Source organism: Arachis ipaensis, chromosome B10, assembly GCF_000816755.2.
Source record: "Arachis ipaensis cultivar K30076 chromosome B10, Araip1.1, whole genome shotgun sequence".
In the NCBI taxonomy this organism is placed as follows: domain Eukaryota; kingdom Viridiplantae; phylum Streptophyta; class Magnoliopsida; order Fabales; family Fabaceae; genus Arachis; species Arachis ipaensis.
The window spans coordinates 116,041,462-116,054,257 of NC_029794.2; the positions used below are offsets into that span (position 1 = coordinate 116,041,462).

General features: G+C 38.9%; 1 protein-coding gene across 1 annotated transcript in view; it reads left to right on the plus strand.

Annotated features, from left to right (window-relative positions):
* The window catches only part of LOC107620848, a 28,566-nt gene that overhangs the window by 15,377 nt on the left and 393 nt on the right, over window positions 1-12,796 (plus strand). The gene's annotated exons all lie outside the window — the stretch shown is intronic.

Sequence of the window (12,796 nt, forward strand, 5' to 3'; positions counted from 1 at the left end):
GGATGACCCATATTTATGGAGGTATGGTGCTGACCAGATAATTAGAAGGTGTATGCCTCAATCAAAATTCCAGTCAATTTTAGAGGCCTGCCACTCCTCTGAGAGTGGTGGACATTTTGGTCCTCAACGAACAGCTAGAAAAATTTTAGACTGTAGATTCTGGTGGCCCACTCTTTTTAAGGATGCTACTGTCTTCTGTAAATCTTGCTCCCCATGCCAAAGTTTGGGAATATATCCAAGAGGGATGAGATGCCCCAACAACTTATATTGTTCTGTGAAATTTTTGATGTTTGGGGCATTGACTTCATGGGTCCATTTCCAAACTCTAGTGGTTTCTTATACATATTGTTAGCTGTGGATTATGTTTCTAAATGGGTGGAAGCAATTCCTACCCGTACTGATGATGCTAACATCGTTGTCTTCTTTGTTAGAAATCATATTATCTATCGCTTTGGATCACCACAAGCAATCGTGAGTGATCAAGGCACTCATTTTTGTAACAGGAGATTGACAGGTCTATTGAAGAAACATGGCATTGTGCACAAGGTAGCAACAACTTACCACCCTCAGACCAATGGGCAAGCCGAGGTGTCTAACAGAGAGATAAAGCGCATACTGGAGAAGATTGTCAAGCCTCGTAGGAAGGACTGGAGCACCAGACTTGTAGATGCGCTCTGAGCTTATTGGACAGCATACAAGACACCCATCGGAATGAGTCCCTTCCGCCTAGTATACGGAAAGGCTTGTCACCTCCCAGTAGAGGTGGAACACAAGGCTTTCTGGGCTGTAAGGAAATGCAACATGGGATTTGAGAAAGCCGGTGCTGAAAAGAAGCTGCAACTAGCAAAACGGGAGAACCTTCGACTCTAAGCATATGACAACTCCAGACTATACAAAGAGAAGGTGAAGGCTGTACATGACAAGCATATCAAGAGAAGAGAGTTCAGACCTGGGGAGCTGGTTCTCCTTTACAACTCCAGGTTGAGGCTCATGCCAGGCAAGCTGAGATCAAGGTGGGAAGGCCCCTATAGAGTAGAGAAGGCAGAGCCATACGGAGTCTTCCACCTGAGTCATCCTGCAAGCTCCAAATTCACCAAAGTCAATGGCCACCACTTGAAGCTGTATCATGGTGAGAAAATGAAGGAAAATAAAGAGCTAGAGGTCTTCCTCTTGGAGGATCTACCAACAGAAGAAGATTGAGCTTATGGACCGTCCAACTTAAGGATGTAAAAGCAAAGTGCTAGGTGGGAGATAACCCACCGTTGTATGATTGTCCTTTTTTATTCCTAGTTTTATTTTATTTTGTTTTTATTAGTGTTCATTCATAATTTCTGTATAATCACCTGCATTCTGCATTAAAAAAAAGCATTCGACGCGCAAGCGTCTAGGACACGCACGCGTCACTTGTGAATGCGAAAAGAATAGGAATTGAACAGAGAGTTATGCGGGATTGGCACTGGAACCATGCTCTGCGCGCAAACCAGCCCACGTGTACACGTACTTCACGCGTGCGCGTCGCTTGCGTTGTTAACCACCCACGCATAAGCATCCATGACGCGTACGCGTGACCCTGGAATTCGGCGTAAATGAGTGTTTGAACAGAGAGTTGTGATGACCTCGCGCTGGAACTATGCTATAGGCACAAATTTACACACGCATACGCGTCCGCGTCAGTTTCACTATGTGGCTATCCACGCATGCGCGTAACTGACGCACACGCGTCATATGTCTTTTTGGCTCCAGTGCAGTTCAACTCGAGATTTGTGCATGCGCAGGGCTGCTCTCGCGCGATTTGCACGACCAAGGGCACGCGTACGCGTGCCAGACGCTTACGTGTCACTATCCATTCTATGCGACGCACGCATACGCGTCGCATGCGCCGCATAACTACACCAGTACGCCGCCCATGTTTTAATTTCCCCCCTCCTAAATCCTAATTCTCTTTCATTCCTAATTCTTTCTTCCTTCTTCTTCCTTCTTTCTTCCTTATTCCTTCTTACTATCTACTACTTTCTCCCTCCCTTTTTGATCTTCTACCTCAGGTTCTTTTCTTCCTCTCATCTACTCTTTCATTCTTCTTTCATTATTGCATATTAATAATTTATCTTTCTTCTCAATTTTTATTAGCTTAGTTATTTGTGGTTTCTTTTGCATTCTTTTTTCCATGCATTTTTATGTTGGTGTTGGAGTTCTACCACCACCATCTACCAGCGTCAAGCCACCAACAAAGCGGGTGAAGAGGATTATTAAAGTTGATGAAGCAGAGAAAGCCTTTTCCGCATGGGACTCCACACGGTTCACTAACCATTACTGCGAGCAGATGTTTCCCATCCTAGCTGAGAGGAACTACAATAATGAGCATCTACTCATTGCCCCAACATATTTTGTTGATTTTGTGGAGCCCCGTATTGAGAGGAGACATTGGAGATTTTTGAGGAGGCAGCCGCGAGAGGCTAACCTATCTTGGGTAGTTGAATTCTACTCCAACTTCCACTCGCTTACTCTGTAGTCTGTCTATGTTCGTCAGAAGCAAGTACCTGTCTCCGAGGGTGCCATACAGAGAGTACTGGAGCTTCCACCTAGCCCAGAGGGGCTGGATGCATATCAAGAGGCCTCTCTTAAGCGCCAGATATATCAGTTCGACTGGACCAGCGTCCTTGGGGTTATAGCCCAACCTGTCAGCACCTGGATCTATGGGCAGCATCGGTCAAAATCCAAGAGCATCTCCGCCCAATCACTTACCTTGGAGGCTCGCGTGTGGGCACAAATTATGTCCCACTATATCTTTCCGAGCACTCATGAGTCCACCTTCACAGCGGACATGGCTGTTCTCATCTGGTGCATCCTGATAGAGCAACCTCTCAACCTACCCCGACACATCCGGCAAGCCATGGGACACATACAGATAGTGGGTAACCTACCTTTCCCCGTATTGGTTTCAGATTTAGTCTCTGCAGCAGGTGTTTCCTATCGGGCAGGGAATACCAAGACCATGATCTCAAAGGCCGATCAGTATGTCCCGAATGGGAAGTACATCAAACCTCCAGTTCCTTCTGCGAGCCGGCCTCCAGGCCCATCTTTGGATACTCCTCCTTCTTCTACTCCACCTTCATCCACACCACAAGCACCATCCACCCATCAGATGTTCCTTCAGATCCTTGAGTGGTTCGATGGGCAAGACCGGCGGATGGAGCAAATAGAGTGCCGTAACAAGCGCCGATACAACTATCTGAAGGAACTCATCATTGGTACTCACCCACCTCCGGAACAGAAGGACACTCCGGACTCCCTTTTACCTAGTAGCACAGGGAGCCATGGCGAACCAGACAGCGGAGGTGATGCTTCCAGCCCTACCTTGCTCCTTACTGATGGCACGGAGGACCGTGCCAAGACTTAAGTGTGGGGAGGTCAGTTCCTGACTTCCGGAGGTAATCTCTCTCTGAACACTAACATTTTAGTTTTCTTTTGTTAGATAGGATAGATTGCATGATAATAATTGTTTGCATGTATGTTTTGCTTGGTTAAAATAATGAGTTTCTTTTCAAGACCCTAGTTTATAGTATTTCACTAATTTAAATTGAAAATTTGTGTTAAACTTGTTTGAAGATTGTAATTTGGAACATAAATTACGGCTAAGAACACACAACCTGTGAGATTTTGAGCATAATTATATGGTTACATTATTTAACCATGATTTTCATTCTTGTGTATTTTCTTCTCTATGATTGTAATCTATGGTTTGTTCCATTCTATATGTCCATTGTTTAGTGTATTTGCATGCATACATATGATTGAGGCCATTAATTGTTATTAGCTCACTTATCCCAAATAGCCTACCATTTCAATTACCCTTGTTTGCCACTTTGAGCCTTTTAATCCCCATTTGTTCTTTATATTACCACATCACTAGCCTTAAGCGAAAAAATAATTAATTATCCCATTTGAATCTTTGGTTAGCTTAAGATAGAGATTGTGTATCAATTAAGTGTGGGGAATTATGGGAACTTGGGTTGATGAGAATGTGTTGTGTTTTATTGACAAAAATATTGGGAATTTGGGTGCATACTCATGTGAGACCAGAAAAACCATATGCATTGATATGTTATGTTTGCTTTCATATTTTTACAAAAAAAATTTACAATATAAATAAATAAATAAATAAATAGGGAACAAAATTACCCCAATATTAAGTTTAATAAAAGATAAATGCATATGTGGTGAAATTAAAGAAAATTTGATATATGAGTACATGAAATATACAAAAGTAAGATTATGGGTAGCTAGGAATAATTTCATATATATGGAGTGTGTGTATGTTAGGTGAGAACTTAGGTTAGTCAAAGATTCATATTATAGCTCACTTGGCCATACATATATCCTCACCCTTACCTTAGCCCCATTACAACCTTGAAAAGACCTCATGATGTTTGCATTTGTACACTAAATATTTGTTGATTGGTTAGATGAAGAACAAAGTTTTAGAAAATATGACTAGAGAATAGTAGAGTGATTGACCCTAGACACCTGAGAGATTAGAGTGCATATACACTTCTAGTGAGGGTTCAATGCTTGATTCTATGTTCCCTGCCTTCATAAGCCATCTTCTTACAAGTTTGCTTGCCATTTATTGTGTGATTTGAATTAGTGAAATCTGATTTATATTTGTCTTGAAGAACTTGTTTACTTTTAACCAAGTAGATAGAAACATCTTAGCATATAGTTGCATTCACATACATAGGTTGCATCTCATGAGTCTTACTTTCCCCCGTTCATTCTTTTGGTCTCCTTAAGCTTAGCATGAGGACATGCTAATGTTTAAGTGTGGGGAGATTGATAAACCACTATTTTATGGTTTATCTTGTGCTAAATTGAGTGGTTTTTTATCAAGTCTTTTGCACACTTATTCATACAATTTGCATGTTTTACATTTTCCTTCCTAATTTTATGTTATGATTGAAAACTTGCTTTCTAAGCCTTTAAATTGTATATTTTTAATTCCCCTTTATACCATTCGATGTCGCGATCTGTGTGTTAAGTGTTTTCAAGCTATATAGGGCAGGAATGGCTTAGAGGATGGAGAGGAAGCTTGCAAAAATAGAAGGAACACAAGAAATAAAGGAGATGACCAGCGAGGATCGACGCGCACGCATGGTTCACGCGTGCACGTGATTTGGAGATTTTCACAGTGACGCGTACGCGTACATGACGCGTACACGTGACAAGCGAATTGCATAGTGATACGTGCGCGTACCTGATGCGTATGCGTGACACGCGAAGATGACCATTGACGCGTACGCGTGACGTGCGCCACGTGCAAAAATCGCAGAAGACGCTGGGGGCAATTTTGGGCTGAGTTTGGACCCAGTTTTCGACCCAGAAACACTGACTAGAGCCAGGGGACAAGCAGAGACTGAACACATTCACATTTACAGAGTTTTGAGTTTTTTAGTTTTGAATCTTAGAGAGAAAATACTACTTCATCTAGGGTTCTTCATATTCATAGTTTTATAGTTTTATGCTTTTGATTTAGATATTGAGAAGAGTTACTACCTCCGTTTAAGTTTCTATCATTCTAGTTTGTTTCCTTAATTCCTTACTATTTTATCACCCATTTACCCTGTTCAGATTTACACATGGATATCTTTGATCTTTGAATTTATTAATGCAAGAATTATTTTTACATTTAATTTCACTATTGGCTTGAGTATCATCTTTCCTTAATTTATTACTCCAAAATTAGCTTTTATTAATTTAATTTTAGTTACCTTGTCTCTTCTCTTTTCCCTTTACATGTCTGCGACATTGGGATCCACGTCAATGGAGTAGGCTCTTGACTTGATCTTGGAGTTGATTAATAGGAGACCCTTGAGTTGAAATACTCAAGTGTTAATTTACAATTGGAAGTTGTTGGCTAACTCTCTAGTTACTAATGCTAATCATTCCATAGGAGAGGATTAAGACTTGTGAATTAGAGTTTGCTCAATTACTTGATTTTCCTTTATTCGGTAAAGGTTAACTAAGTAAAAATAACAACCTCTTACTATTACACTTGGGAGAATTCAACAAGGATAGAACTTCTGATTAATCTTCTCCTGGTCAAGGCTTCTTTATTTCAATTACACAAAACCTCTTGTTAATTTTCATTGCTTTAATTTATAATCATTTATTTTTCTATTCTCCAACTCTAAAATTTCTCAGAAAAATTCCTGACCAATAAAATAGTACTCTTTTGTCAACTCGTTGGGAGACGACATGGGAATTCTACTCCCAGTAATTTATTCTCAAATTGTGACAATTCTTTCTAAATTGATAAGCGGAGTTTTTGTCGGTTAAGAACTGTACTTGCAACGCTGTTCTTATTATAAATTCTTAATCGGCAATTTTCTGCCCATCAGATATCTATGCTAATGTGTAATTTAGAACTAGTATTTGTGGCTGTATTTGTTAATGTTTCCTTTGGGCTTGACTACATGGGTGGCCGACAAGTACCCGATTGTAACTGATATTGTTGCTGCTATTTTGTTCAGGATTTCTTTAACGAAGGAAATTTAATGTGGCCCTTAATGTTATGCCATTTTATTTTGGGGTTCGGACAGGTTTAATCAAGACAATTTAAGTTTCTTCTGGACAGCACAAGTGTACAACTACTTGCCATTATAATGTAATGAATGGAAATCAAGCCAATCTCTTAATTTTTACTTAATAACGATTTTGATGATGTTAACTATAAGAACCGGAGTTTTTATGAAAAATTGTTTAACTAAATAGAATAATTTAAATGTCCAAACTAGGTTCTGGAAAGTTAGAATGAGAATTTAGGGATTTAAATATGATTTTTGGACTCAGTAGGTCTTTCTGAGTCAGAAAATGTATTTTCTGCGAAAAATCGTAAAAAACTGTGAACGGGCAGTTGAACCGGTTGAACCGGTTCAAGTCTGCCCGGTACTGTGCAAGAAAAAGTGGAAACAGTCAAAAACCTTAGAAAAATATTAGAAATGGAAAATTGGGCGTAAATTTTAAAGGTTTTGCCCAAAGTTGGGCCAAACGGGCTAAAATCGCTAACGGGTTGGACCGGGCCCAAGTCCAACATATATAAGGGTTCATTTAATGAACCCATTCAACACACCACTCTCATAACTCACACACCAGCTGAGAAAGAGAGGAGGGAGAAGAGAGAAGAGCACTATTCACCTACAACTTCAATCCGCGATATCTAGCTCTCGCCGAGCCCGTCACTTCTAGCTAAGCTTTGTGGTAAGTTTCTTGAGATTCCCTGCCCAATTTTCGTGCCCTTGTGAATTTCGAGTTTTTGGTTTGGTTTTGAGTGAAATTTTTTTATTTTGGGTGTTTAGGTACACTCTAACACTTGATTGTTTGTGGTTTTGGCTTCCAAAACTATTGGGTAAGGTAAGAGCTTTTGAACCCCTTGTGAGATTATGTTTATATTGAGCCCTAGGTTGATTTTGATGATTTATATATATAGCTTGATTATTGTGAGTTTGGAGCTTGTTGGTGCTTGTTGGAGTGGATTTGGAGGCTTGCTTGTGGTCGAAAGCATAGATTGTGCTCAATTTTGGGTTAAGGGCATATTAGAAATCGGTCAAGGTATGATTTCGGTTTTCTCTATGTAGTATATAATATTCATGGACACTTAGGCTAGTGACCCATAGGATAGGTTTGGATTTAGATGGTTGATTGATAATGTATGTTGAAATGATATTGTTATGTTGAGAAAAAATGATGTTGAGGAATGATGCTTGATGACTTTAAATAATTGTATATTGTTGGATATTGATATAAAGCATGAATGAGGTTGATGATGAGAATTGATAGTGGTAAAATGATTATTGGTGAATGTGTTGGTGGAGGATTGACTTTGGTATCATATAATTGAGGTTTGATGGTTGAGAATAGTGTAATATGTTATGAAGGGGTAGGTTTTGATGAAAAGTGGAGTTTAGAATGGTTTTATTTGGTTTTGGTTGGTTTGAGTTATGAAAATGGAAAAATTGGTAAATTGTGAACTTTTGTTGAAAGTTGGTTTTTGGTGAACTTTGTCTGATCATAACTTATGCCTCAGTTTTCAAAATTGGTTGAAATTGGTTTGAAATTAAAGCTTATTGAAAACTCCTCAAATCAATATAAAGTTTGTAAAATTTGGAATTTTGAAGAGGAAGTTATGATCATTCAAAGATGGGTGTAAAAATCTAAAATTCTACAAAGTTACAGAATTTTGAGATTTCTGGTATGTGCGCACGCACACCTCTGTGAAATTTTAAATCTGTGCGCACGCACAGACCTGTGCGTACGCACACGTGGAGGAAGGCAAACTGTTCAGAGCGCTAGCACAGCTTGTGCGCACACATACCAATGAGGATTTACAACCTGTGCGCACGCACAAGTTGGGAAGGGCAGACTGTTGAAGGCGCTAGCAGACCTTGTGCGAGCGAACAGACCTTGCAGCGCAGGATTTGGTACCTGTGCGTACGCACACCTCTATGCGTACACACACTTTTAAAAATTTTTCGGGCGTGCGCACGCACACCCCTGTGCGTACGCACACGTCCTATTTCTCAAATTTAAGTTTTGTTTTCAACTATTTCACCTTCCCAACAAGATTGTAAGCTTCTATGACACCATTTTAAGGCTTTTGGACATAATTTTGAGTATGAGAACATGGGAGTTAACCTAATAGTTTTAGTTGGTGTTATTATGAAGAATTAGAGAACAGAGGCTTAGGTTTCTGGTGTACTGAGGTTGGGTCTGCTGGAATGAGGAGGGAGAAAGATATATGAATCGAGGAACTGATGATGGTTATTACGAGTTTGTTGGATGTTGAATGAAAGTGTGCCAGGTACTATATCCTTGGAATGTTGAGAACTGATGGCTGAAAGTGATTTGAGATGAGAAATGGTGATGATGGGTGATGATTGAGGTCGATGGGCTTGTTGAATGTGGATAGTGTGCCAGGCACTATATCCCTGGAATGATTTATGATGAAATATATGTTGTTGTTGTTTTTCTTTTTTGCCGCAAGAGTGCACCAGGCACTATATCCTCGGAATGAGCATGCAAGTGTGCTAGGCACTATATCTTCAGAACGATAGTGTGCCAGGCACTATATCCTCAGAACAAAAGTGTGCCAGGCGCTATATCCTCGAACGTGGCAGAAAGGCGACATCCGAAAGGATGTGTCGAGTTGGCATTCATAGACCGACAAGTGATATCACAGCCAATAGGACAGGCATTCATTATGTGCATTTTCTATCTGTTTGTTTGCTTTACCGACTTGTAATTGTATGCCTAATTGAATAACATGCTTATTTGCTTACTTGAGTTACTTGCCTTATATGCTCCTACTTGTGATTTACTTGCATTGCAATTAATTGTGATTTCTACGGGGAATGAGGATGTTGGAAAGGCGGTGGCGATGGGATCGTATGGATGATAGATTGGTGAATGCTGTGGGACAGCGGTGTTTAGTTAGAATAGAAATCCCTTAAGATAGAGTACCCTGTTTATTTATGTTAAGATTTATATGATTATGCTTTATTGTTTAGTATGCCTAAGATGAATCTTGTGATGGATATGAAGTCTAGGATTGCCTTTGGCGTCCCGGGGTCTTATATCCTACATCACTGGGCATTGTTACCATACTGAGAACCTCCGGTTCTCATACCATATTTCTGTTATATTTTTCAGATGCAGGTCGCGACCCACCTCGGTGAGTTGCTTGGATGGTGACAGAAGCGGAGGATCCTGTTACTCTTGGAGTCTTTTTGACTTATTTTGTTTACATATCTCTCACTTTTGTATTTTGTTTTACCTAGAGGCTTGTATTTGAGAGAGAAAAACTTGTATAAGCTGATTTTACTGTCTGGTTTCTGTATGTATGTATATATGGCTAGCCGGCTTAAACTCCGCGAGCTGTGGCTAGATTCTTATGATATTATACTATTATCTTTTGTTATATTATATCTATATATTGTACTTTAAGTCATAAGCTTCGTTAGTACGTTATGCGCTTTTTAAATCCTGTTTTGAGCTATATCCTTCATCGGGCTTCTAGATTATATTATTTCTTCTATATATTATATGTGTGAGCTTAGAACTGTCATAACCTTTGATTATCCTTTGCTTTACGACGCGAGATAAAGCTTAGACTAATTAAAGGTGTTACATTAACTTGGGAAATCTTGTTAATGGTGTAACACTAAACCAAAGTGTTTGCCTAAAAGAAATAACTGGTTATAAAATGTGCTGCTTCATCCCTATCTTTTTATGAAAATAAATTACATAAATGTTACTGATTTTATAGCTACTTGATCTGGGTATACAACTTAGCCAACATTATATTTCATATTTCTTAACTTAATTTGACAAGGTGAATTCTATGGTTCCTTTTGTTGTGGTTTCATTGACTAATTTGCTTTTAACAGGAATTATTTTGTTAATTTGAAGTATGTTGAGTCTTGATTATATGTTGAAATGTACTCTAAAGGTACTCAAGCATGCTTTATTTTTGTTGTTATAATGAGCAGAAAATCATTAGATGATAACAAATCAGGTTATGATTATCATGTTACTTCTGCTCAAAAATCAAGCTGTTCAATATTTCTAATATTCCATATGTTGAATATATTGTGGCTTTAAGCTTGATTTAAGAAAGTTACATGTAATGCTTCCTTTAATAAAATGGCACATATTAAGGGGGAGCTATGTAACAATTGGAAAGGGGGAGGATTCCAAATCTTCAAAGGGAGTACTCTTAATCCTTACTCTTTTCAATTCAATTTTTTAATAATGTTTGTCATTAAGGGGGAGATTGATGAGTTTGGAAAACTCCAAATTAATTTAATGATGATAAAAAATTATTAAAATAATTAATCACAAAATTATTAATTTGAATTTTAATTCACATTTGTTAATTAATAATTTTGTTGCTTGCAGAATTTGTCATTGGGAATAAAGAAAAATGAAAGCCCAAAATAGTTGGCAAAAATAATCAGCCTTGTACAAAAATATTTAAAAATATATGTGGCTGAAATTATTATCATGTGAATTGGGCCAGGAATTATTATGTAAGCCCAAATTAAATCCTTTGGTGAAAGACCAACTAGCTTGGTCCGAATTGAAAAAAAAAAGAAGGAAAGGGGTAATGCTTGATTGGGTTCGGTTATCCATTCACTTGGGTTATGGAATTCAAATTTTGATTAACTTGGATTTAATACATGCCTTGGTAACATGAGAGAGAAAGCTCACATTGATGTGATTGCTATTATTGCTTTACACGCTACTAGGCATGGGTAATGTAAACATAACTCATTTTTATTTTCTTCCTTAATTCCATTGCAAGCTTTTCTCTGTTCTCTCTCCTCTCTCTTTCGGTCATGTCTAGCAAGAAAAGAGGGATGAAGCAAGTTATCAGTAAAAATCTCAGAGAAACTAAAAGCAAGGAAAGGGCTAAGGTGATGATGTCCTTAGCAGAAAGAAGATCTACAGCAGGGTGTGGCTGAGATCTTTGCCACTAATAGTAAGATGTGGTGAAGAAGTCTCAAGTTCTCCATACCCAAAAAATGGAAGAGATCTAACTCGGTCAGAGAAGAAGATCCCTTGGGCATGGCTCGTCTCTACTTTTGATCAACCATCACAGAAGGTAGCTACTGTAGCTACATGGAGGAAGAGGCAGAAGATAGAGCAGATAGAGTTGTCAAGCATCAATGACTCATCAAGGGTCAGGAATCCTTCTTGGGGAGCAAGTCAAGATGAAAGGCCCGGATTGATGAAGCTTGGTGGGAAGGGAAGAGAAAGAGGTAATTGCATGTTGGATTTTGCATTCGGTTCTCTCTCTTCTCTCTCTGGCTGAACCGATTTTGTATTGAAGAAGAAGATTAGCTCGGTTCATCCGTTTCAACCTTGGAGGCTTCCCCTTCTATAATAAGGGTGAATAGGCAAGGCTTGAGACAAGGAGAGAAAGTGAAAGCACAGAGTTCTCATAGCTATCCAAGCTAACAAAAGTTCTTCTCCTTTAATGTTTTCATATTGTATTTTTCTATTTAGTTTTGTCTGTCTTAAGTCTCATGGAAAAAGGCAAACATTGAGGTTTGTATGAAAAAGCCATAGAGCAGAAAAAGGCAGAGTATACAAAATTAAAAGAAAAAGCCATAGATGTCCTTAGAGGTCCTTTGTACATCTGTGTTGTGTTTCATGATTCTGTGGGAATTCCCTTGCAAGTTGGGTTAGCACTTAGCAGTTGAAAGCTTGGTAGGTGACCAAGTCAAGTTCAGGATTGGGGATAGATTCTAGACTTGTCTCGGATAGGAAGGGTAGTTCCTAAGGAGAATTCGTGTCTATAATCTGATTGATTATAGTGAAATTCCATCATTGTTGTGATGGAGACTGGATGTAGGCTGCACTGCACTTAGTAGCTGAACCAGGATACTTCTGGGTGTGATTCTCTCTTTCTATTCTACTCAATTTCTGATTCTGTTCGTAGGAGACAAAATTGAAAAATATATCCTCATTGGTTACGAGACAAAAAAAGTCTCTTGACTAGTGACGAGACAAAAAGCAGAAATATCTCCTAAAGTATTTTAAAAGGGCAGCAAGAGTTACTCAGCAAAAAAGGGGCTAAGATTCAACCCCCTCTTCTCTTAGCCACTGATAACTATCACGATGGTTCAACCACTCACTAATGGTGTAGCACTGAAACTGTTTTATTGTGAGCATATTTACATTTACATTTTTGTTATTCTGTGCTAATGTTTTTTTATTTCCTGGGTTCATGTGACTACAT